At 42.3% G+C, this 24,934-nt stretch overlaps 2 long non-coding RNA genes across 2 annotated transcripts in view; both read right to left on the reverse strand.

The window, feature by feature from the left end:
* LOC122564071 overlaps window positions 1-24,934 on the reverse strand; it is a 190,723-nt gene that overhangs the window by 22,895 nt on the left and 142,894 nt on the right. The gene's annotated exons all lie outside the window — the stretch shown is intronic.
* Window positions 3,589-9,346, reverse strand: LOC122564072. Its single transcript, XR_006315809.1, has 3 exons — window positions 9,016-9,346; window positions 7,336-7,460; window positions 3,589-3,627 (listed from the first exon to the last, which is right to left on the reverse strand). It is a non-coding gene; the product is annotated as an uncharacterized LOC122564072 (long non-coding RNA).

The following is a 24,934-nucleotide window of genomic DNA, read 5'->3' on the forward strand; positions in this document are numbered from 1 at the left end:
CTCATCTTCCGCCTAGGAATCCTCCAACCACAAGGGATGAACTCGGGTTTCACCAGTTTCCTCATTTCCCCTCCCCCCACCTTGTCTCAGTCAAATCCATCGAATTCAGCACCGCCTTCCTAACCTGCAATCTTCTTCCTGACCTCTCCGCCCCCACCCTAGTCTGACCTATCACCCTCACCTTGACCTCTTTCCACCTATCACATTTACGACGCCCCTCCCCCAAGTCCCTCCTCCCTACCTTTTATCTTAGCCTGCTGGACAAACTTTCCTCATTCCTGAAGAAGGGCTTATGCCCGAAACGTCGATTCTCCTGTTCCCTGGATGCTGCCTGACCTGCTGCGCTTTTCCAGCAACACATTTTCAGTTTTGAGATTCAACTCTGGCTAGGAGAATTTTACTTAAATTACTAACATTTGGATAAAAATAATGTGATGTGCATTCTGGAGATCTGAAATAAAAGCAGAAAGTGATGCAGAAACATAATAGGTCTAGTAGCATCTATAGAGGCAAACAGAGTTAATGTTTCAAATCCAATATGACTCTTCATTAGAATAGGATAAAATGTTTTGGAATTTAAGGCCCGATTGGGGGCAATTGCATGATCCATGCAACCCATCTTAGGTCCCTCTTTAAACAAAAGGACCAGGATTGTAGATGGTAATCCAGATACTGTTTTACCAATGTGCTGCCCTGCAAGATGTCCCTTTTAAATTCTACTCCTCTTGCAATTAAAGCAAACACTCCACTTGGCTTATTCCTGAGAAGGGCTTTTGCCTGAAACATCGATTTTCCTGCTCCTTGGATGCTGTCTGAACTGCTGTGCTTTTCCAGCACCAACCTAATCCAGAATCTGGTTTCCAGCATCTGCAGTCATTATTTTTACCTTCCCAATTAGTTGTTGTGTGTGCGTGCTAACTTTTCCTGAAGTCTGTAAACAACATCTGATTCCTCGCCATTTGAAGTGTTCCTCTAATAAAACAATAAATTCGTCATAGACCATTGGGCTGCTCTCTTACACGAGAGAGAGAGACAAACAGCAGTGGTTTAACCTGAGGGTCACTACACATAAGTCAAAGAAAAAGATTGAGAAAGAGGGACAGTGTAGAAATTGAAATAGTAGCAATCTGTGTGATAGACAAGCCATCCAGCAAGTTGAGCTAATTAACCTATGGGTAGCTTTTGTAAAATATGGAGCCCTTGTATAATATATCGTAGATTCATAGATCATAGAATCCTTGCAGTGTGGAAACAGACCATTTGGCCCAACAAATCCACACTGATCCTCTGAAGAGCAACCCACCCAGACCCATTCCCCCACATTTCACCTGACTAATGAACCTAATTTACACATCCCTGAACACTATGGGCAATTTAGCATGGCCAATTCACCTAACTTGCACATTTTTGGACTGTGGGAGGAAACCAGAGCACCCAGAGGAAACACAGACATGAAGCAAATGTGCAAACTCCACACAGACAGCCGCCTGAGGCTGGAATTGAACCTGGGTCCCTGGTGCAATGAGACACCAGTGCTAACCACTGAGCCACCCACATAATAGTTATGCTACCGAAAATCATATGTTAAAATGAAATTGAGTTATTAGAAATGCATGCTCCCACAGAAATCCATGTAAATGTTTGGGTTACATTCCCAGAAATCATCCAGGCTGATTGGACAACTTTTTAACAGGGGGATTATCCTGCTGCTCCAGATCATTTCACCATAGAGTCAATAATTCCACCTCTATTCCCACTAACATAGGGTGAAATTGCCATTCACAGTCAATGATTGTTGACATCCTTTATTGGCCATTTGAAAAAAGGATCATGTGTATTACTGAAATAACTCCAAGGAGCTATGTATTTCATCACCAAGTCACCTTTTATTTACCCATGCACAGTACAAGGACACTGATTAGTGTGCTCAGAGCCTGTCCCTAATATGGGGACACTCTCTGAATCTCCTGTTTATATCTGTCAGCCAGGGCTCCCTTATTGACCCAGGTTAACAACTGCAATCAAGGATCACACAATCAATAAGATTCCTCTGACCCTTGTTCCAATCACTACAATTACATGTGAGATTTGCCAACACTTATGAAACTACACGTGATCTGGAGAAAGTAATGAAGATAGGAATAGTCCAGACATGGCTGCATGAGTTGGAAAAGGGAGTATTGGGATTTAGAAAAGAAACACTGTATTCTATGAGCTAGGAACAAATGATAATCATTCTTTAAAGGCCACCTCCAGCGTTGCTTATCCTTTTGTCAACATTTCAGTAATCAACAACACCTCATTGTCACGAATAAGGCATGTGTTATTGAAATAATGGGTTGTAAAGTAAAATCTCTTACAGCGCCAGGGACCCGGGTTCAATTCCTGCCTCGGGCAACTGTCTGAATGGAGTTTGCACATTCTCTCCGTGTCAGCCTGGGTTTCCTCGGGGTGCTCCAGTTTCCTCGCACAGTCCAAAGATGTGCAGGATAGGTGAATTGGCCATGCTAAATTCCCCGTAGTGTTAGGTGCATTAGTCAAGGGTAAAAAAAAAACGTAGAGTAGGGGAATGGATCTGGGTGGGTTGCTCTTTGGAGGGTCGATGTGGACTTGTTGGGCCGAAGGGCCTGTTTCCACACTGTAGGGAATCGAATCTAATCTAATCTAATCTGATCTATGTTATGGTGAAATATGTTTTTCAAAACAATGCAAACAAGAACTATTAGTATTTTGCTTTTCTATTTTTCCTACCAGAGTAGACAAAATTGCATTTGTTTGGACCATACCCGATTTGCCAATATACTCTACCAATTTGGATGCCCAGGAAACATCACAACAATCCTGCAACTGTTTCATGATGGATGCAGGTTTGCTTGCTGAGCTGAAAGGTTCATTTCCAGACATTTAATTACATTACTAGGTAACATCTTCAGTGGACTTTACGCAAAGCAATGTTGAAATTTCCGGCTTTCTATTTATATGTTTGAGCTTCTTTGGGTTGGTGATGTCATTTCCTTTGGTGATGTTATTTCCTGTGGTGAAGTCACTTCCTGTTCTTTTTCTCAGGGGGTGGTAGAAGGGGTCTAACTCAATGTGTTTGTTGATAGAGTTCTGGTTGGAATGCCATGCTTCTAGGAATTCTCGTGCATATCTTTGTTTGGCTTGTCCGAGGATGAATGTATTGTGGCTGAAAATATGTTGCTGGAAAAGCGTAGCAGGTCAGGCTGCATCCAAGGAGCAGGAGAATCGATGTTTCGGGCATGAGCCCTTCTTCAGGAATGCAGCAGATCTCCAGCATCTGCTGCCCTCACTTTCTCCTAGATGGATGTATTGTCCCAGTCGAAGTGGTGTCCTTCCTCATCCGTATGTGAGGTTACTAGTGAGAGAGAGTCATGTCTTTTTGCGGCTAGTTTTCTGCCTGTTTGTCCAATGTATTGTTTATTACAGTCCTTGCACGATACTTTGTAAATGACGTTAGTTTTGCTCATTGTCTGTGTAGGGTCTTCCAAGTTCATTAGCTGCTGTTTTAGTGTGTTGGTGGGTTTGTGGGCTACCATGATGCCAAGGGGTCTGAGTAGTCTGGCAGTCATTTCCAAGATGTCTTGCTTCATGATGATTTGATTGAAACTGTAATGAGTAAGAGATCTGAAACATATCTGGGCCAGTATCAAGTAAGGCTGTATAATATTTAGACTCTATCTGATAGTAGTTAATCACCGCAACAAAGATAAATGCTGCCTAGACAGAAAGGTCTTTCACCTTAGAGTTTTACTAACTAACAAGTTTTGTTGATGCTTCAAAGGTCAGTGGGAAAGCAAGTTGGAAGGAAGTTTCAAAGAATGTTTAAATCTGTAGGCAACAAACTGGGCAGATAGAGCTGTTGGCTCTCCCTTGATTCAAGTGTGGTGTTTACTCAGGATCACCAGCTATCATCAGCAAATCTATAACAATGTCAGGCCCCTCCTTCAAGTCATTCATAACTGAGGCCCCTGCACAGATCCCTCTGGTATTCAACATGATAGCATTTGTAAACTTGAAAATAATCAATTTATCCTGGCATTCTTTTTCTTGTTAGTCAGTCAGAACAGTATGTGTGTTCCATATCAGCCCAAACATCATCTTGTGGAGTAACCTTTTGTGTGACATCTTTTATATTAAATGTCTTTTGGATATACGGATAGACTATAACCACTGGCATCTTTTATCCACTCTACTCGTTCTGTAAGAACACTAATAAATTTGACAAAGACAATTTCACTTTTACTTAACTATGTGGCTTTTGCTTTTGTTTCATGATTTTGTAAATGTCCTGGTATTATTCTTAATAATAGCACTTTCCCCATTGACAGATGTTGGGCTTATTGGCCTATAAAGGACGTGACAATAAAGAATATTCTATATTCACTTCTGTAGGCTCCTGCTTTTGGCTCCCTCTTTCTTGAACAGAGGTATTATGTTACTGTTTAATATACAAGACATTTTATTCTTTGAAAAGTCCCAAACAGTTCTGAACATTGTGTTATAATCAGTGAACATTCCCACTTCTGACCATATGATAGAGGAAAGGCCATTGATAAAGCCATTGAAGATGATTGGATCAAGTAAACTAATTTAATTAGATCTGTCGCAACATCCTGAGCTGTGATCATTGACCCCCAACAACTCTAACCATCAGTCTTTATGTTAGATGTGACTCTACCCAATGAAAAGTATATCCATGATCTCATTAATTACAATTTAGTGAGACTTCTCAGAGCAACACACACTCAAATACTGCCTTGATGTTAAGGGACGTCATCCTTACCTCATTGCTGGAACTCAGCTCTTTGTCAACATTTATAACAAGGCTGTAATGTGGTCTGGAGCTGACTGTCTCTAGCAGAACCCAAACTGACCATCGATAGCAAGTTATTTCTGAGTAATTCAGCTTAATTACATTGTTACTGACCTCTTCCAGCGCTTGGATATTATTAAACTGCAGAGGATTCAGAAAAGATTGATCAGGATGTTGCTGGGAATAGATGGTTTGAGTTATAAAAATAGACTGGATAGCTTGGGACTTTTTTTTAACTGCAGCCAGGAGGTTCAGGGGTGACCATATTGAGGTTTATAAAATTATGTGGGGCATAGATAAGGTGAATGATAAAGCTCTTTTCCTTAAGGTGGGCGAGTTCAAAACTCGGGGACATATTTTTAAAGTGAAAAATGAAAGATTTTAAAAGACATGAGGGATAACTTTTTTAATATTGAATGATGAAGCAGAGTCAAAGGGCTGAATGGCCTACTCATGAACTACTTTTCTATGTAATGACATTAGAAAATACAGCCTTGTCTACTCTGCAAATATCAGGGAGGTGTAGGCCCCACAAACATCCCTATCCTCAAAGTTTCAGGAGCCCCAGTACCTCAGTGCAAAAGACAAGTCTGAGCATTTTCATTCCCCTTCAGCCAAATGCTGGGTGGATGATCCAGCCCAACCTCCTCTCGAGGTTCCCAACATCCCAGAGGGCAGTCTTCACCCAGTTGGATTTGCTCCATTCCATATCAAGAAATGGCTTGAGGCACTGGAGGCTGCAATAGTTATAGGCCCAGATACCAGTCTGCTCAGACTTGTGCTCCAGAATGTGCTGCAGCCCTGGCCAAGTTAGTCCAGAACAGTTACAACACTGGTATTTACCTGATCAAATAGAGAATTCTCAAGTCTGTCTTGTACTGAAAAAGTAGGATAAATGCAACCTAGAAATTACCATCCCTTCAGTCTGTTCTTAATCATCAGCAATGTGATGGACGAGGATGTCGAAAGTGCCATCAAGTAGCATTTGCTTAGCAATAGCCTGCTCATGGCTGCTCATTTTGTCTTCTTCAAGGGTCACCCAGTTTTGTGGGTGTCTGTACACATACTGCACACCCTACACTACAGTGATTCAATAATGCAGCTCCTCACCGTCTTCTCCAGGGTAACTGAGGATGAGCAATAGATGCTGGCCGCATCTGTGCCAGCATATCCAATGAATGAATAATAAAAACTCACAAGCTGGGATTGAATAAATGCAGTTTGGACTGGTTACTCATCAGAGACAACACTGCTCCGAAAGGCTGAATCACCACCAGCTACTGAGTGGCTGACAGTCTAACGTAGGACATCTGGGGCCTGATTAGAATATTAAAGTCACAGCTCAGTGATGTGGTAGGCATCATTATACGACTTTTACATGACTCACATCCTCCAGAATGTCCAGATGTACCACCCACAGCATACCTCCTACACAGTGTCCTGCCCTCTCATTAAAATCCCCATCACCCCCATTTTGAACTCAAGCTGTCTGCAGGCAGGACTCTTCCAGAGAGAGCATTTCATAGCGTTATCACTCTAACCTCAGGGAATTCTGATCGCAATCTAGAATCTTTCATCTAAATAATTGAGATTTTTTTTCACGGTTAACCTTCTTGCAAATCAGGCAATTGGTCTTGCAGATAACTTGGTGCTTTCTTCAAAAGCAAACTTTCACAGGAAATTTGAAATTAGATTGCAAAATGCTGGAAATATTCCACAGGTCTTGCAGCATCCACGAGGAGAGAAAAATGGGATTTACAGACTGAATTTTACAAGAAATCAGATAAGTATCAATTTTCCCAAGTTTTATGGAGGGTTTCTGAAATGATTGGAATGAGGTTGGCCAGGTAGATCTCAGTGACTATTAGTTCCCTGACTGGGGCTGTTAACCTGGGCCAATCAAGGAACCCTGGCTGACAGACATAAACAGAAGGGTCACACCTGCACACACACATAAAAAAAAGAAGAAAAAAATAAATAGGAGTGTCAGACATCCTGCTCACTCTGACAGCTGGCTCTGAGGGAGCTGGATCAGTGTCAAGGACTCTCCGTGTGTAAATAAAGGGTGACTTGGTGACGGGATACCGGCCTCTGTGGAAAACAATAAATAGAAGGGTCAGGGATTCTGCTCAGGAGCCAGCTATGAGCTAGCTGTCAGATTCCATGTGCAATGCACATGTAAATAAAGAGTGACTTGTTGACGGGATAATGACCCCTGTGCAGTTATTTCAGTTTCTCTCCACAAGGCCTAGTGAGATTTTTCGCTCTATCCTCACCTCATTACTTATAAACCACCCCTCTTTGGCACCACGCTCATTTGCATTCTCTGATTCATCGCAGGCTCTGGTACTCGACACTGCCAGGGCCTCCAGAAATCCTGGCACTGGTGCCATCTTGAAAGCTTCTCAGGGCACAAAGGTGGCATTGCTGACACTTCATTGTACCTACAAGTGCATATTCATACATCTATTGCTAGTTAACAATCAAAGTACATAGCTTACCCATCCTTGGCCACATCCCATTAGAGAACCCTGTCCAAGTCAGTGCTACTTTCTTTCTGACATCCAGTGTTGACCAACATCCTCTCACTGTTCAATATAGAACCACCTCACACATACAGCAAAACCTTCAAATGGTTAAAAAGATTAACTTTTATTCAGCAACTGTAAAAATGAACAAAAAACCACAAACTGAATTTTCCAGGAAATAGCAAAGTGTCAATTTTGGTGAGTTTCGTGGGCTATTTCTCTCTGCCAGCACTAGTGAGAATTCTCATTCTATTCTCTGGAGCCTGCCTTACTATCTATGCACCACACCTGTAGGTGGGAGAATGGGAAACTACACATCAATGATGGGAGGTTGCATAATGAGGATGCTAAGATATGGAAATTGGTCTCTCATCTCTCCCTTGTGAGAACCTTGCCTCACTGTTCAGCACTTGGTTGGAAATTGGGATCTTTTGCTATCAATATCGGCCAGCTCCTCACTGCCAATCTCATGCATTTCTCCCAAAGAGACAAAGCTGCACTTGCCTCTTGGAGCAGACAGGGAATGCTTGTGTTTGAACACCAACAAATGTGCAGTCAAGGAATGATCTCTGCCCCCAACTCAAATCCCCTGAAACTGGGTGTCAATGAAGTCCTGACTGGCTTGATATGCATAATGCAGCGCCATTCTATCATGCTGAAGGTGATTTTTCTCGCACTCAATATCCTCAGCTTCCTGCTTGAAAGATTGCTGCCTCACTCCCAGCTCTTCAGAGTCCCTCACACCCTTTCTTTGCCTGCTCAGTCATGCAGAGCACAGCACAGAAGGATTATGTGCTGACGACCATATAGTAAAGACTCACAGAATGATCCAAGGCTCAAACTTCACCTTTAGTAAACTAACTGTATGATCACCCTGACTGAAGAATGGGCTGCACATACCTATGTCTAAACTCAGTTGGGATTTGTACCACTCAGTCCTCAGCTATGGCTGCAGAGTGTGGCCTTGTCTCTCGTAATCATATTTTAAACTATTCTGAAGAATAGTCACTGGGCCTGAAACATTAAATCTGTTTTCTCTCCACAGATGCAGTTAGAGCTGCTGAGTTTTACCAGCTATTTCTGTTCTTGTTTGTGATATCCAGCATTCACAGATTCTTTAGTTGTTTTTTTGCTTTTCTGTCTCTTCAATATTCTGACTTAAGTAGCCATTATTTAAGTGACCTTCGATAGTCAAGATTTCAAAGACATTTATTTAAAACATTGCATTAATTCAAACTACCAGCTTAAGTGCAGGCTGCTAGATATCTTTCAAATACTTGAAATAAATTCTGTATGTGGGTTAAATATGTGTTTGTGCCTTTAAGCTTTAAAACAAAATTCACACCAAAGTGGTGTATTGCTCTAATCTGTAGGTAATATAAACTAACATTATCATTACTGAAAACGGCTGAAAACTCCAAGCAGCTAGAATATATCATTTACTTCACTAAAGTTGTACAGTTATGAATTTTAAACAGAAAACGGTTACATATTGATGTCTGCAAACACACATCTTCAGCTTCATCTGCAGAATTGTTGCTCATGTTAAATTGTTCCGCGTTTTCTGAAATTTTTTTCCTTTAACTTAGTCTTTTGTTAATTTAAATATTTTTAATATTTAAAAATACCATAGATGACAGCATATGAGCTGACCTTTGAAGTCTTGAAAAATCCCTCCAATAAAAGGTTGCTGTTGGCAGAGTGTGGGTGGTCATGATTTCTGCTGTTCACCATGTGGGCTCTGTCCAAATGTGGATATGTTAAATTCCAGTGCATCTTCAAAATGCAGCCATGTTGCTTGCTGACACTCAGTTATAAAGCATCAGTAAGTAAGACATGCAGTAAAATTTTAAAATGCTAACCTTGTCTGTTTTGATTGGTTTCTGTTACACTACGTTATTACTTTCCCAATAACTTGGGAAATTAGTGCCCTATTAAGACTTTTAGAACACGTAGCTTATATTCCAGTTTGATCATTTTCTAAAATGACTCACCAGGCATAGCATTACAAATCACTGCAAGTGATGAGAAGTTTTGAATTTCTGTCAAAGCCTCCTTGCTTCCTGCTAAGTGTAAAATCCAATTTCATAAGCCTTCATTTTAGATTGTGCAACTAAAATGTTGTTTACTCTGATGTAACTATGGATCAAAGGTTGGCAGATATTATCATTAATATGAAGGATGAAGATAAAAAGTCACATTACCATAATTACACTGTCATAAACAAATCGAGAGATAAGCTAACAGTATCGGTTAGAGCCTTCATTACTACATGTAACACCAATTCATCCTTTTAACTGAAAATATTGCTGCGATGTAAACAAAATTTTGATCTATGTCAAGCAGAGAAAATTTCTGCACTCTGGTTTTAAATACCTGCAGACAACCAAGAGACCGATGGAATAAACATCGGTTTAAAATTATTTTAGCTTCTAAAAGACTTTCCTTGATACTGGGACTGGAAATGGAAAATCCAGTCATTCCAACTGTCCTAATTCACCCACAATTCAGAAGAGTTGGCTGGCTTTCTCCATTGGTGGTGCGAGGATCAAATTTCCTTTCAGCGAAAAATGTTACAGTTTTCCTGGCATGACCAATTACTTAGGGCAGCTGCATTCCCAGCACCCAGCCGTCTCCTGCAGCTACTAGTTTTATGATCAAAAAGGAAGCACATGCAGGAGCAAGAGCTAACAAAAGGCAGCAGAAAGAATGGGGCCAGTACAGTCAAAAATTTGAAGTACCATTATTCCCTTTCATCATTGTGCTGCTGTTCAGGGCCCCAGTGAGACCAGGCACAGTCCTTGCAAAGTGAATTTCAGGAATTGTTTTGGGAAGAGAAAGCTGATAAAATGAATCCATTCCCTTATATCTGTTTTGTCACTGCTGGGAACCGAATTTATGTCACATCGCCTCCCCACAATCCTTTACAGTCTATGTTTAGTAGCAAGGAAAAGCACATCTGCAGGTTGCAGAAATGGAAACATTTATTATCTGGAACATCAGTGGATAGCTGGAGAGGGAGGTAGTTAATGTCAGCGTGAATGGTTTCTTATGGCATCCAAGGGTTTCAGAGAGCTCTTAATCAGAACAAACTGATTCCAAACTAAAGAATGTAATATTGCGATGAGTATTCAAAATGTGGTTAGTGAACATGCTATTAAAGAAACAATGGGAGAAGGAGAGACACAAGGGAATCCCAATGAATAAGGTATAACCAATTAAGAATATAGTCATTGTTAATGTGAAAATGCAAATGGAGCCAGGGACAGACAAAAGGAAAATTCTGGTTGAGAATTGCAAGATTGCAAAACGTTACAGAGGTGAAGGTGAAAATGCTGAAATTGATGCACAAAAGGGCTAAAAGTTAAAGTAGAAGTGAGGTTAGGGAATGAGAGCTGGTGGTGGTTAGGATATAGATAACCATTTTGGATGAATTAAGTTTGAGGATGGGAAGCTAGCCAGCATAGCATTAGAATATCATGTCAGAAGTGACAGAGGCATGGAGGAGGTCTTCAGCAGCAGATGGGATTAAGAAAGGCAGGCATTGCCAATACTCAGAAGTAGAAGGCAAACAAAAAGAACATGTTCAAGCCCCGTGCACTGTTTAAATAAAAGAATAAAAAGTGTGAAGTAATGGGGAAACCGTAGATCCCCATTGCTGTCCCCATGGTAATGCCCTTGCTATTACAGCTGACTTGCCAATCACTGAGCAAACTTTTTTTCTCCTGTATACAAATTGTTGATTGTGTGAAATTTGGGCAAGCTTGTGTTTGTCCTGACAGGTATAAGATAAAAAGCTTCAGCAAAATGTCTCTCTTTTTGTCAATATTCAAGTTCTGTTCTGCCAAACAACAGGATAACAACTAGAGAAGCTGCAGGGCTGGAAGATCAATTCAGGATTGAGCCTGTAAACAGTTAAATTTAGACTGAAACACTCGCTGAGGACACTAGCTGATTGGGAGTGTATAACACTACCAATGTAAATGTCTCAGTATTTAACTGGAAAAACTTATGACTAATTGTCTAAGACTGGATGTTGGACAGATGGTATGGTCATCAAAGCTGAACTGGAGAAAAGTATTGGAGAGGCAATATTGATCAGTAGTCAGGAATTTCTGGAGCTGACCTCATATGTGAAGATAATGTCTCTAGGTGCCAACATGTAAAGTAGAAAAAGATAGTGACAAAGGATAGATCGTTTGAATCTTCAGAGTAATAATGTTGTACAGGAAGTGAAGCCATTATTCGAAGTGCTGAGCACCTAAAAAGAAGAAACTATTTATAATGTCAATGAGGTCAGTTTGGGAAATTGACTGGATGTAATTAAGGAAAATGGAGTCTGTAGGTCTCTTTTTGTTTTGACTCTGGAATAAAATGGGATGAGGATTGATTTAAATCCCAGAGGTTTGGAAGGAATTGCTTCACTTTTTTAAAAGCAAGTTACTGAAATTCAATGTAAGTCATGTTTACCTGCTGCTTTGATCATTTTCTTTTAGATTAGATTACATTACAGAGTGGAAACAGGCTCTTCGGCCCAACAAGTCCACACCGACCCGCCGAAGCGTAACCCACCCATACCCCTACATTTACCCCTTACCTAACACTACAGGCAATTTAGCATGGCCAATTCACCTGACCTGCACATCTTTGGACTGTGGGAGGGAGCCAGAGCACCCAGACATAGGGAGAACGTGCAAACTCCACACAGTCAGTCACCTAGAGGCGGGAATTGAACCCGGGTCTCTGGTGCTGTGAGGCAGCAGTGCTAACCACTGTGCCACCGTGCTGCCCACATGTTGTAGGGGAGCTTTAACTTGGCCAGCACCAGAGGCTGTGTACAAAGTGACATTCATCCAATAACAGGTTACAGATTGTTTTGAGAAGTTGTGCCCAGTTGTAGATGCCAAAGGTAATCAGCATTACAACAACTCCCTGACTGGCTTCTGAGTAGCTGAACAGCTTGTGGGTGTGAGCAATACTGGCTGAAGACTTTGAACAGTTGCAAGGGGCAGATGGTGTAACTTTCTCTCCAATAAAATGCCTGAAGGCTGGAGAAAGCCAGTTTGTTTTCCATCACCAGTTGCTGTAAGCTGTGGCCTTTATCCAGTAACTAAATGACTTGACAATTAATGTACCAATTGCCTGCCTCTTGCAAAGAACTGAAAAGGAAACTGAAAAGAGGTTGAAAAACTGAAAATTATGGCAAGCAAAAGAATTATCTCAGATCATTGGACTGGGGACAATGAACTGTTTCCCCAAACTTTTTATCATTCCACCGATATCTCAAATTTTTTTTGTCTGTCCGTATGTGTAGAAATATTTTGAAGGGGTTTGCAGTTTAAACTAGTCATGTTGCATATCGACAATTCATAACTGTTTACCTGTGGTCACAAACTATTTATTTGTGATAAACAATAGTTCTTGGTAGATGCAGAAAACCCCTTTTTTCTGTTAACCTTGGTACATCCAAAAGATAAATTCTTATTTAGTGCACCTTGATAGAGTTTTGAAACTTTTTTGACAACTTTGGGAATGATGGAGTTTGACTTCCAGCATGCTACCCAGTGAGTCATGACAAGTCAAGGATTCAGGAGGTGGAAATTGTGGACCAGATAAGAAAATTAGAGTCAATGGGAATGATGGGGAAAATTATCCACTGATTGGAGTCATATCTATCAGACCTCTTCAAGAGTTTCTCAGGGTGGTGTCCGAGGCTCCACTATCATCAGTTGCTTCATCAATGATCTTCCCTCCATCATAAGGTCAGAAATGGGATGTTTTCTGAGGATTGTACAATGTTCAACACCTTTCACAACTCCTCAGGAACTGAAACAATCCATCTCCAAGTGCAGCAAGATCTTAACATAACCAAGCTGGTCTGACAAGTGGCAAATGACATTTGTGCCATACAAGTGACAGGCAATGGCCATCTCCAATAACAAAAGCTTTAACCACCACCCCTTAACATTCAATGGGACCACCCAATACTGAACCACCCACTATCAACAACCTGGGTATTACCATTGGCCAGAAAGACAACTGGCATTGCCATATAAGTACTGTGATTGCTGGAACTGGTTTGGAGAGAGGAATTGTCATTAGGATCATACACAATGAAAGTGAATGCAGATAACTACATCCAACTGCAGGAGATTACCTTAGATTCTCAACAGTGTGGAAACAGGCCATTTGGCCCAACAAGTCCACACCGACCATCCCAAGAGCAACCCATCCAGATCCATTTCCCTCGGACTAATGCACCTAACACTATGGACAATTTACCATGGCCAATTCACCTGACCTGTACATATTTGGACTGTGGGAGGAAACTGGAGCACCTGGAGGAAACCTATGCAGACACGGGGGGAATGTGCAACTTCCACACAGCCAGTCGCCCGAGGTTGTGCTAACCACTGAGCCAGCATGCCACTGATAAGCTGTTCTTTTACAGCAGAAAAGTGATGAGGCAGGTCTGATGTTGACAACTGAATGTAAATCTCAACAACAATCAATTCCAGGGCATAGAATTATAGAGTATAGCACCAAAACAGACCCTTCAGTCCAAGTTGTCCATGCCTAGCAGATATCCTAACCTAATCTTGTCCCATTTGCCAGTACTTGACCCATATCCCTATAAACTCTTCCTATTCATGTACCGATCCAGATGCCTTTCAAATGTTGTAATTGTACCAGCCTCCACCACTTACTCTGGCAACTCATTACATACACGCATCACCCTATGTGTGAAAAAGTTGCCCGTTAGGCCCCTTTTAAATTTTTCCCCTCTCACCCTAAACCCATGCCCTCCAGTTCTGGACTCCCCAAACTGGAGAGAAAAGATTTTGTCATTTATCTTATCGTGCCCCACATGATTTTATAAATCTCTGTAAGGTCACCCCGCATCCTCCAAGCTCGAGGGAAAACAGCCCCAGCCTAGTCAACCTCTCCCTGTATCTCACATTAGACCATAAGACATTGGAGTGGAAGTAAGGTCATTTGGCTTATCGAGTCCACTCCACCATTCAATCATGGCTGATAGGCATTTCAAAGCCACTTACCTGCATTCTCCCGTATCCCTTAATTCCTTGCGAGATTAAGAATTTATCAATCTCTGCCTTGAAGACATTTAACGGCCCACCCTCCACTACGCTCCATGGCAATGAATTCCACTGGCCCACCACTCTCAGACTGAAGAAATGTCTCCTTCATTTCCGTTTTAAATTGACCATCTCTAAGTCTAAGGCTATGCCCCCAGGTCCTACTATCCCCATCTGACAGAACAGCGTCCACCCTTTCTAAGCCATGCATTATTTTGTAAGTATCAATTAGATCTCCCCTCAAGCTTCTAAACTCTAATGAATACAATCCTAGGATCCTCAGCCGTTCATCGTATGTTAGGCCTACCATTTCAGGGATCATCCGTATGAATCTCCGCTGGACACGCTCAAGTGCCAGTATGCCCTCCCTCAGTTGTGAGGCCCAAAACTGGACACAGTATTCTAAATGGGGCCTAACCAGAGCTTTATAAAGTCTCAGTAGCACATCGCTGCTTTTATATTCCAACCCTCTTGAGATAAACGACAACATTACATTTGCTTTCTTAACCAGGGACCCGACCTGCAAGTCAACCTTTAGAGAATCCTGGATTAGCACTCCCAGATCCCTTTGAACTTTGGCTTCATGAATTTTCTCACTGTTTAGAAAGTAGTCCATCCCTGTATTCCTTTTTTTCCAAAGTGCAAGACCTCACATTTGCTAACATTGCATTTCATCAACCATTTCTTGTACCACTCTCCTAAACTGTCTAAATATTTCTGCAGCCTCCATACCTCCTCAGAACTACCTGCCTGTCCACCTAATTTCGTATCATCTGCGAACTTTGTCAGAATGCCCCAAGTCCGTTCATCCCGATCATTAATATATAAAGTGAACAGCCGCGGCTCCAACACTGAACCCTGCGGGACACCACTTGTCACTAGCTGCCATTCCAACAAAGAACCTTTTATCCCAACTCTCTGCCTTCTATCAAAGTGCCAATCCTCAATCCATGCCAGTAGCTCACCTCGAACACTTTACTCAGCAGCCTCCCATAAGGCACCTTATCAAAGGCCTTTTGGAAGTCTAGATAGATAGCATCCTCTGGGTTTCCCTGGTCTAACATACTTGTTACCTCTTCAGGTTTGTCAGGCACGACCTACCTTTACTAAATCCATGCTGACTTGTTCTAATCTGACCCTACGCTTCCAAGAATTTGGAAATCTCATCCTTAACAATGGATTCTAGAATTTTACCTGCAAACATTATGAGGGGCGTGATTAGGGTAAATAGGCAAAGTCTTTTCCCTGGGGTCGGGAAGTCCAGAACTAGAGGGCATAGGTTTAGGGTGAGAGGGGAAAGATATAAAAGAGACCTAAGGGGCAACAGAGGATGGTACGGGTATGGAATGAGCTGCCAGAGGAAGTGGTGGAGTCTGGTACAATTGCAACATTTAAGAGGCATTTGGACGGGTATATGAATAGGAAGGGTTTGGAGGGATATGGGTTGGATGCTGGCAGGTGGGACTAGATTGGGTTGGGATATCTGGTCAGCATGGACAGGTTGGACCAAAGGGTCTGTTTCCATGCTGTACATCTCTATGACCCTATGACTCTATCACCGAGGCTAGGCTAATCGGCCTATAATTTTCCATCTTTTATGCTGATCCTTTCTTGAACAAGGGGGTTACAACAGCAATTTTCGAATCATCTGGGACTTGCCCTGACTCCAGTGATTTTTGAAAGATTACAATCAACGCCTCCTCTATTTCTTCAGCCACCTCCCTCAGAATTCTAGGATGTAGCCCATCGGGGCCAGGAGATTTATCAATTTTTAGACCTTATAGCTTTTCTAGCACTCTCTCTTTTGTAATGGCTCCCATGCTCAACTCTGCCCCTTGAGTCTCCTTAATTGTTGGGATATTACTCATGTCTTCCACTGTGAAGACTGACACAAGGTATTTATTATGTTCTTCAGCTATTTCCTTATCTTCCATTACTAGCCTTCCTGCATCAATTTGGAGCGGCCCATTTCTACTTTTGCCTCTCGTTTGTTTCTTATGAATTGAAAGAAACTTTTACTATTATTTCTAATATTACTGGCTAGCTTACCTTCATATTTGATCCTCTCCTTCCTTATTTCTCTCTTTGTTACCCTCTGTTTGTTCTTGTAGTCTTCCCAATCTTCTGATTTCCCAGTGCTCTCAGCCACTTCATGGTCTCTCCTTTTTCTATGATACATTTCCTGACTTACTTTGTCAGCCATGGCTGTCTAATCCCACCCACCCAGATAATCTTTCTCTTCTTTTGGATGAACCGCTGTACTGTGTCCTCAATTACACCCAGAAACTCCTGTCATTGTTGCTCTACTGTCTTCCCCACTATGCTCTGCTTCCAGTCGATTTTCGTCAGTTCCTCTCTCATGCCCCTGTAATTACCTTTATTTAACTGTAACACCATTACATCCGATTTTGCCTTCTCTCTTTCAAACTGCAGACAGAACTCTACCATATTATGATTGCTGCCTCCTAAGTGTTCCCTTCCTTTAAGATCTTTTATAAAGTCTGACTCATTACATAGCAAAAAGCACAAATTACCCCCAACCATGGCAACATCCTTGTAGACCATTTCTGAACCCTTTCAAGTTTCACAATATCCTTCCGATAGGAGGGAGACCAGAATTCAGGAAATGAATTAATGAAGAAATGATTTTATTTTGGAACATCCTATTTTGATTTCTCCTGGGTAGTTTGCCCCATGGCTTCTTGCTAACCACACCTTAGCTATTACGTAAATAAACTTGACATCAACAGTTAACATAGCTTTTTAGGGGAAGTTGATGACTGTTCATTTCTTAAAATGAAAGCAGAAACTGTTGGTAGTACCCAACAGGTCAGGCAGCATCCGCGGAAGGAGAAACAGAGTTAATATTTTAAATTGATGACATTTCATCATCCAATGTATCTTCTAGTTTAATCCACCACAAATAAGGAATTAGTGAAGCTATCCTATTCACAGCACAAACTAGACTACATGGAATATTAAGTTTGCTTACAGAAACTGCCTTTTTCCTGAGTACAAGTTGAAAGTCTTGGAAGGAAGTCTGAATAGTAACAAATTCCGCTGAAATAACATTACAGAATCACTCTGACAAATGGTTTGCCAACCTTTGATGGTAATTTCCTTACAGAGTCTTAAAAAATTCCTCAAACCAAACTCAAATGTAGAAATAAAAAAGAAAGTGTTAAAAATACTCTGGAGAAGAATAATATTCAGCTCGAAACATTAACTCTGTCTTTCTCTCCAGATGCAGGCAGACCGGCTGGGTATTTGCTGCACTTTGTGTTTTATTTCGGATCCCCAGTGTCTGCAGTATTTGGCTTCTATTCAACTGACATGTGTTACTTTGGGATCATTGACGCTTTTGGAATATCAGGAATAGCAGTTTCCATAACTCAGAAATATTCCATTAGTCTAGTTGTTTGCACAAGACTTTTCTTAAGCCAGGATATATGTGTGAGTCTTTCCTGCTCCTAGTCATATGTCTGCACTTTATAACTCAGACGTCTTTGATACCTTTTCCAATCAAGTATTTGTAACTTGTCTTTCTGCCTTCTGTCCCTTTTTAATCAAGACTGCCTGACCTAGAAAGAGAATTATGAAGTAATTTATGGTCTGTGTTACCCTGAGCATCAATATAAGAGAATCATAATAATAATCCAATAAGTGAACAAATCTGACAACCAATCCAAAAGAGGAAATTTTGCCCATGCTTTGGACTGCTTTCGTTCCTGAACAAGTCTGTCAATGAAGCCACTCCCACCAGGACATTATAAGATATCTTGAATGTGTTTCATTTCATTTTTCTACTCCCCCCTGCCCCCCCCCACCACATTCCCCCCTGACTGCGCCTGAGCATCAATATAAGAGAATCATAATAATAATCCAATAAGTGAACAAATCTGACAACCAATCCAAAAGAGGAAATTTTGCCCATGCTTTGGACTGCTTTCGTTCCTGAACAAGTCTGTCAATGAAGCCACTCCCACGAGGACATTATAAGATATCTTGAATGTGTTTCATTTCATTTTTCTACTCCCCCCCTGCCCCTCCCCACATTCCCACCTGACTGCGATAGTGCCTATATTTTCCCCAGCACCCATGTCGTGTGTGTGCAGGTGTCAGACACAGTGAAGAACAACAAATGTGTAAATCTTTATTGATATTCCACCACCAGGAAGAAAGGAAATACCCGAGTGGCCAGTGACACGCAGTGCCCTTCTCAGAGGGCAATGCTGCGTGATCAAACAGTGAAGGGGAGGGCAGGGTTTAAATCAAAATAGGGTTGGAGGGGGGAAATCATACACTCCACTCCCTGCGGTGCCCACCTCCCCCTGAAAATTGCATTACATTTCATTCAGTTTTAGGAATGTTTGGAATCCACTTGGTATAAATTGAGGACCATAAATTAATGCAGTAATTAATTAACTAATTACTCAGGAAATTTATTAAATAAAAAAGTCCTCAGCACAACTGTCATGTTTTGACTGAAATTTTGAGGAATTATTGAGCACTAAGTTTGTCCTAGCCATATCCTTGGAAAAAAAAGAAAAATAATTTAGTGGTATTTGGAATCAGCATCAGTGCAATAAAGTATATTTGCCTTTTTCTTGCCTGCAAGGTATATAGGTTAGGATTGACTATAGGACTGAGTCATGCTGTACATACAAGGGATAGAGTTGAGCAGTGACACAACTACACTTATTGTCTAATACAGTTACTGATGTACATGCAATTTTTTTTCAAAATCACCTTAGAATTTGGGCTATCAAAAGCGGTTTCCAACATGCTCATTTTAGTCAAGGTAAGATGTTCCTCAACTCTATAGCAATGAAGGTTGAAGAACCTCTCAGATAGAGTTAGATCACAGCTTATTGCTTTGAAGGATGGGGCACATTTTAATTTTTCTCTCACATGGAGAATATTTTTCAGAAAGATAAGATTTGTCACAAAAGTAACCAGTAATTTTGAAAAATAATCCAAAGCAGAAAACTATTACTTCAAATGAGTAGTTAATAAAGCTATCCATTAAGAAGTGTCAAGCAGCAAAGCTAACTAAACTTCCTTTTGTCTTTTCAGTAAAGAACCAAAGCTAGAGAGTGACAACTTTGGCATCAAGTCTGATTGCCAAACAAGGAGTGGGAATGAGAACTAGTCTAACTCACAGTGATCTCAACACTTCTGGTCTTTCACATACTGAATGGTTCACAGCACAATTCTACCAAAAGTGGGGATTGGAAGCGGGTTGTCTTTCTCCTTGCCCAGCCTTCTTTGTTGGAGAGGAGGAGAAAGAGGAGGGGAGAGTTGGTCATGGAATTAGCCAGTCCCACTCCACCATTCCCTCGTTATACACACATCCACGCATCCAGCTCTACAATCAGTTCCTCACAGCCATGTCCCTCCTGTTAGACAGTCACTCGCTCATCCAAGGCCTCATTTAGCCAGGCAGTCATTCGCCCAAACACAGTCCAGTCAATCAGTCACTCACCCACCCAGTCCAGCAGTCAGTCACTCAGTCACCTATCCACCCATTCCCTCAGTCAATAAATCAAGCAATCACTTATGCACTGGACTCGGTCTTCACACATTAATCCACCCAACTACACAGCAGCCCCAAGAAAGTCATTCAGTCGCTCTCTCACTTACACTGCACCCAATGACAGCCAAGGACCAATACCAATCCAAACTAGAGACCCAGACACCCGGCCACTACGGCAAGGACTGATGACATCACAGGTTCTAAGAAGAGACAGTGCAAGGTAGCAGACAATGACACATCCCTCCCAGATCATCTTAATGCCTTCTATGCTCGCTTTGAGCAGAATTTCGGTGGAGAGGTAACACCTATTCCGACAAGTCCTGACGAACCTATCCCAACAGTCATTGCATCAGAGGTCAGATCAGTTTTCCTACGTGTGAATCCAAGGAAAGTGATGGGACCAGACGGGGTACCAGGCCGTGCACTCAGGGCATGCGCAGATCAACTAGCAGAGGTCTTCTTGGACATCTTCAACTTCTCCCTGCAGCAGGCCACTGTCCCTGCCTGTTTCAAGAGGGCCAACATCATCCCTGTGCCTCAGAAGACTTATGCAGCATGTCTCAAAGATTACCGCCCAGTCGCCCTAACGTCGGTGGTCATGAAATGCTTTGAAAGGCTGGTCATTGGCATTAATCAACTCCAGCTTCCCCACTACTCTTGACCCACTCCAATTTGCCTATTGGACCAACAAATCCACATTAGATGCCATATCACTTGCCCTTCACTTCTCCCTCGAACATCTTGACACCAAGGACAGCTACATAAGAATCCTATTCCTTGACCACAGTTCAACCTTCAACACTATTATCCCCTCGAGACTGATTACTAAACTTAATGATCTCTTAGTAAGCCCCACTCTCTGCAACTGGATCCTCAGTTTCCTGGCCCACAGGCCACCATCAGTGAAGATTGGGGACAATATTTCATCCTCACTAACACTCAACACGGGTGCGTACTCAGCCCCCTACTGTACTCACTAATTATCCATGACTGCATTGCCAAATACTAGACTAATGCCATTTACAAGTTCGCTGATGACACTACCATAGTCGGTCGAATCTCACATGGCGATGAAACAGTCTACAAATGCGGGGTGGAAGACCTGGGAAAATAGTACACTGAGAACAACCTAGCTCTCAATGCTGGCAAAACCATGGAACTCATTATTGACTTTCGGCAGGATGTTACTCATGCACCCGCCCACTACACGTTAACAGCACAGAGGTGGAATGAGTGGACAGTGTCGAGTTCCTGGGAGTGGTCATCCTCAACAAGCTTTCTTAGACTCTTCATGTGGATGCACTGGTTACAAAGGCCCAACAATATCTCTTTTTCCTCAAGCAGCTGAGGAAATTTGGCATGACGGTGAATACCTTGCCAACCTTTATAGGTGCACCAGCGAGAGCATTCTGTCTGGATGTATCACTACCTGGTATGGCAATTGTACCATTCAAGATTGGAGATGCTACAGACAGCAGTGAACTCGGCCCGGACAATCACAAGGGCCAACCTCCCATCTATAGAATCCATCTACCAGGCCCTCTCTGGATTAGTGGTGCAGGAAGAGCACAGCAGTTCAGGCAGCATCTGAGGAGCAGTAAAATCAACGTTTCGGGCAAAAGCCTTTCATCAGGAATACAGGCAGAGAGCCTGAAGGTTAGACAGATAAGTTAGAGGAGGGTGGGGGTGGGTAGATAGGCAGGTTGGACAAGTCATGGGGACAGTGCTGAGCTGGAAGTTTGGAACTAGGGTGAGGTGGGGAAAGGGAAATGAGGAAATTGTTGAAGTCCACATTGATGCCCTGGGGTTGAAGTGTTTCGAAGTGGAAGATGAGCCATTCTTCCTCCAGGGGTCTGGTGGTGAGGGAGCGGCGGTGAAGGAGGCCCAGGACCATCATGTCCTCAGCAGAGTGGGAGGGGGAGTTGAAACATTGGGCCACAGGGCGGTGTGGTTGATTGGTGCGGGTGTTCCCTAAAGCGCTCTGCTAGGAGGCGTCCAGTCTCGCCAATGTAGAGGAGACCGCATCGGGAGCAACGGATACAATAAATGACATTGGTGAATGTGCAGGTAAAACTTTGATTTATGTGGAAGGCTCCTTTGGGGCCTTGGATGGAGGTGAGGGAGGCCCCCTGTCATGGAAACGTTGCCAGCATTCTCAAAGATCCATCCCACCCTGGCAATGTTTTTCTACAACCTCTACCATTGGGGAGAAAGTACAGAAGCCTGAACCACGCACCAGCCGGTTTCGTAACAGTTTTTACTCTACTGTTGTTAGAATACTGAATGGACTCACAAATTCTTAACATTCGCTTGTACCTGTGTTTTTGTTTTTGCTGCTGTTTACCTATTATTTACTTATCTATGCCATTTAGCTCTGTGATCTGTCTGTATTGCTCGCAAGACAAAGCTTTTTGCTGTGCCTCGGTACACGTGACATTCCATTCCATTCCATTCAATTCTATTCAATTTCATTCAATTCAATTCAATTCAATTCAACCAGCCATTCAGTTCTCCAGTCACTTATTTAACCAGCCATCTATCTCCCAGTCAGTTAGACAGTTAGTCATCCATCTCTAACTCTGCAAGAAACTCATCTATCCATCACTAATCAACGGTCTACCTGATTCCTATCTCACAGTTACCCCTGGAGGCCTGACTCTATTATGCTTCTCACAGCATCTCTGTGTAAAACCTCCCAGCCCCTGTCACATGGACTCATCCCGGCGGTGTCTGCAGTATACATGGACCTACTGAGTGCCAATGATGGAGGTAGTAAACATTTAAGGTGGGGGATGGGGACCAATTGGGAAAGCTGCTTTGTCGTAAATGATACTGAACGTCTTGAGTAATGATAAAGTTGTGCTCACTGAGGCAAGTAGAGGTGGCCTTGTAAATGGCAATAAAGCTTTGGAAAGTCAGCAGGTAAGTTATTTAGCCTCTGCGCAGCTTGTAGTTGTGTTATTTATGTGGCAGGTCCAGTTAAGAATCATCCATCTCTGCAGGCATTTTCAACCATCTGTTAAATTGGTATGGAGGAGACAATTGTATTAATGGGTGGGTTGCATGAGGCATTACATGTTGGATTCCTAAACTATCAAATTTACATTCCCTTAGGATAAAGTGTTAATGTAAAACTAATGTAAGCAACTGCATGACAGGAAAACCTGTACAGATTTTTTAAAAGAAAACTCAGACAGTGCACTTCAGCAGTAAACTGGAAAGATGCAGGGGAGAGAGGCCCAGTACTTGGCTCTTCCACTTAGCTCCAAATGAATTTATTGCATGTCTCAGTGTTACTTTTATTACAGACAAATGGAATTATGACTATGCAGAAATCATCTTGACCCAGGCTGAAGGACATGGCACCAAGCCAGAAAAGAAAATACAGGATTTCACAATTTAGGTTTTCAGGCCCTCTTCAAGGTAATTGAAGCAGGAGACATGGACTCCACAGTGTGGGAGCAAGCGGCCTGAAATAACACTATAGAGGCTGGTATCCCATCACCAAGTCACCCTTTATTTACACACAGAGAATCCTTGACACTGGTCTGGCTTCCTTAGAGCCAGCTCTCAGGGTGAACGGAACCTCTGACATTTCTGCTTATATCTGTCAACCAGGACCCCCGAATGTGGCTGTTAACCTGGTAAAATCAGCGAATTGATACTCTATGAGGTCCACCCGGCTAACCCCATTACAATCACTACATCCCTCCCCCTCTGAGACTGGGGATGTAGGCCCGTTCTTTTTCCTTGTAGCCTCTCTTGAGGTGTTTTGACATTGGATTCAGTTCCTCTGACTCAGCCTCGGATACAGAGGGCATTTACCAGACTGTAGCCCATCTCTTGCACCTGGGCCATCTTAAAAGAAATTCATCCTCTTCTTCAGATTATAAAAGCATCAAGACTCCGACATCCGCTGTGTCCATCTCAGACTCTGAGGTTTCTTTAACGCTAGGTGAAGGGGGAGAACCCATGGGTTCCCTCAGCCATTCTGGTGTTCTGATAGGCTAGATATAGAGTCACAGAGTCATAAAGCAGCACAGTATGGAAACACACCGTTCAGTCCAACTCGCCTATGCCAACCAGATATCCTAAATTAATCTTGGCCCATTTGTCAGCATTTGTCAGCATATCCCTCTAAACCCTTTCTATTTATATACCCATCCAGATGCTTTTTAAATGTTGTAATTGTGCCAGTCTCTACCACTTCCTCTGGCAGCACATTCCATACATGCACCACCATCTGTATAAAAAAGTTGCCCCATAGGTCCTTTTTAAATCTTTCCCCTTTCACCTTAAACCTATTTCCTCTAGCTCTGGACTCCTCCATCTCAGTGAAAAGACCTTGTGTATTCACCTTATTCATGCCCCTCATGATTTCATAAACCTCAATAAGGTCATCCTTCATCCTCCGACGTTTGAGGGAAAATAGTCCCAGCCTATTCAGCCTCTCTCTGTAACTCAAGCCCTCCAATCATGGCAACATCCTTGTAAATCTTTCCTGAGCCCTTTCAAGTTTCACAACATCCTTCCTATAGCAGGGAAACCAGAACTACACACAGTGCTCCAAAAGGGGTCAAACCAATGTCCTGTACAGTTATAACATGACCTCCTAACTCCTGTATTGAATGCACTGACCAATAAAGGCAAGCATTTCCAAAAACATTTTTCACTCTCCAATCTACCTGCGACTGCACTTTCAAGGAGCTATGAACCCGCATTCCAAGGTCTCTTTGTTCAGCAACAGTCCCCAGGACCTTACCATGAAGTCTATAGGTCCTGCCCTGATATGCCCTTCCAAAATACAGCATCTCACATTTATCTAAATTAAACTCCATCTGCCACTCCTTGGCCCATTGACCCATCTGATCAAGATCCTGTTATGCTCTGAGATAACATTCTTCATTGTCCACTACACCTCCAATTTTGATATGGTCTG

The sequence above is a fragment of the Chiloscyllium plagiosum genome, chromosome 28 (genome assembly GCF_004010195.1).
Source record: "Chiloscyllium plagiosum isolate BGI_BamShark_2017 chromosome 28, ASM401019v2, whole genome shotgun sequence".
Classification (NCBI taxonomy): Eukaryota; Metazoa; Chordata; class Chondrichthyes; order Orectolobiformes; family Hemiscylliidae; genus Chiloscyllium; species Chiloscyllium plagiosum.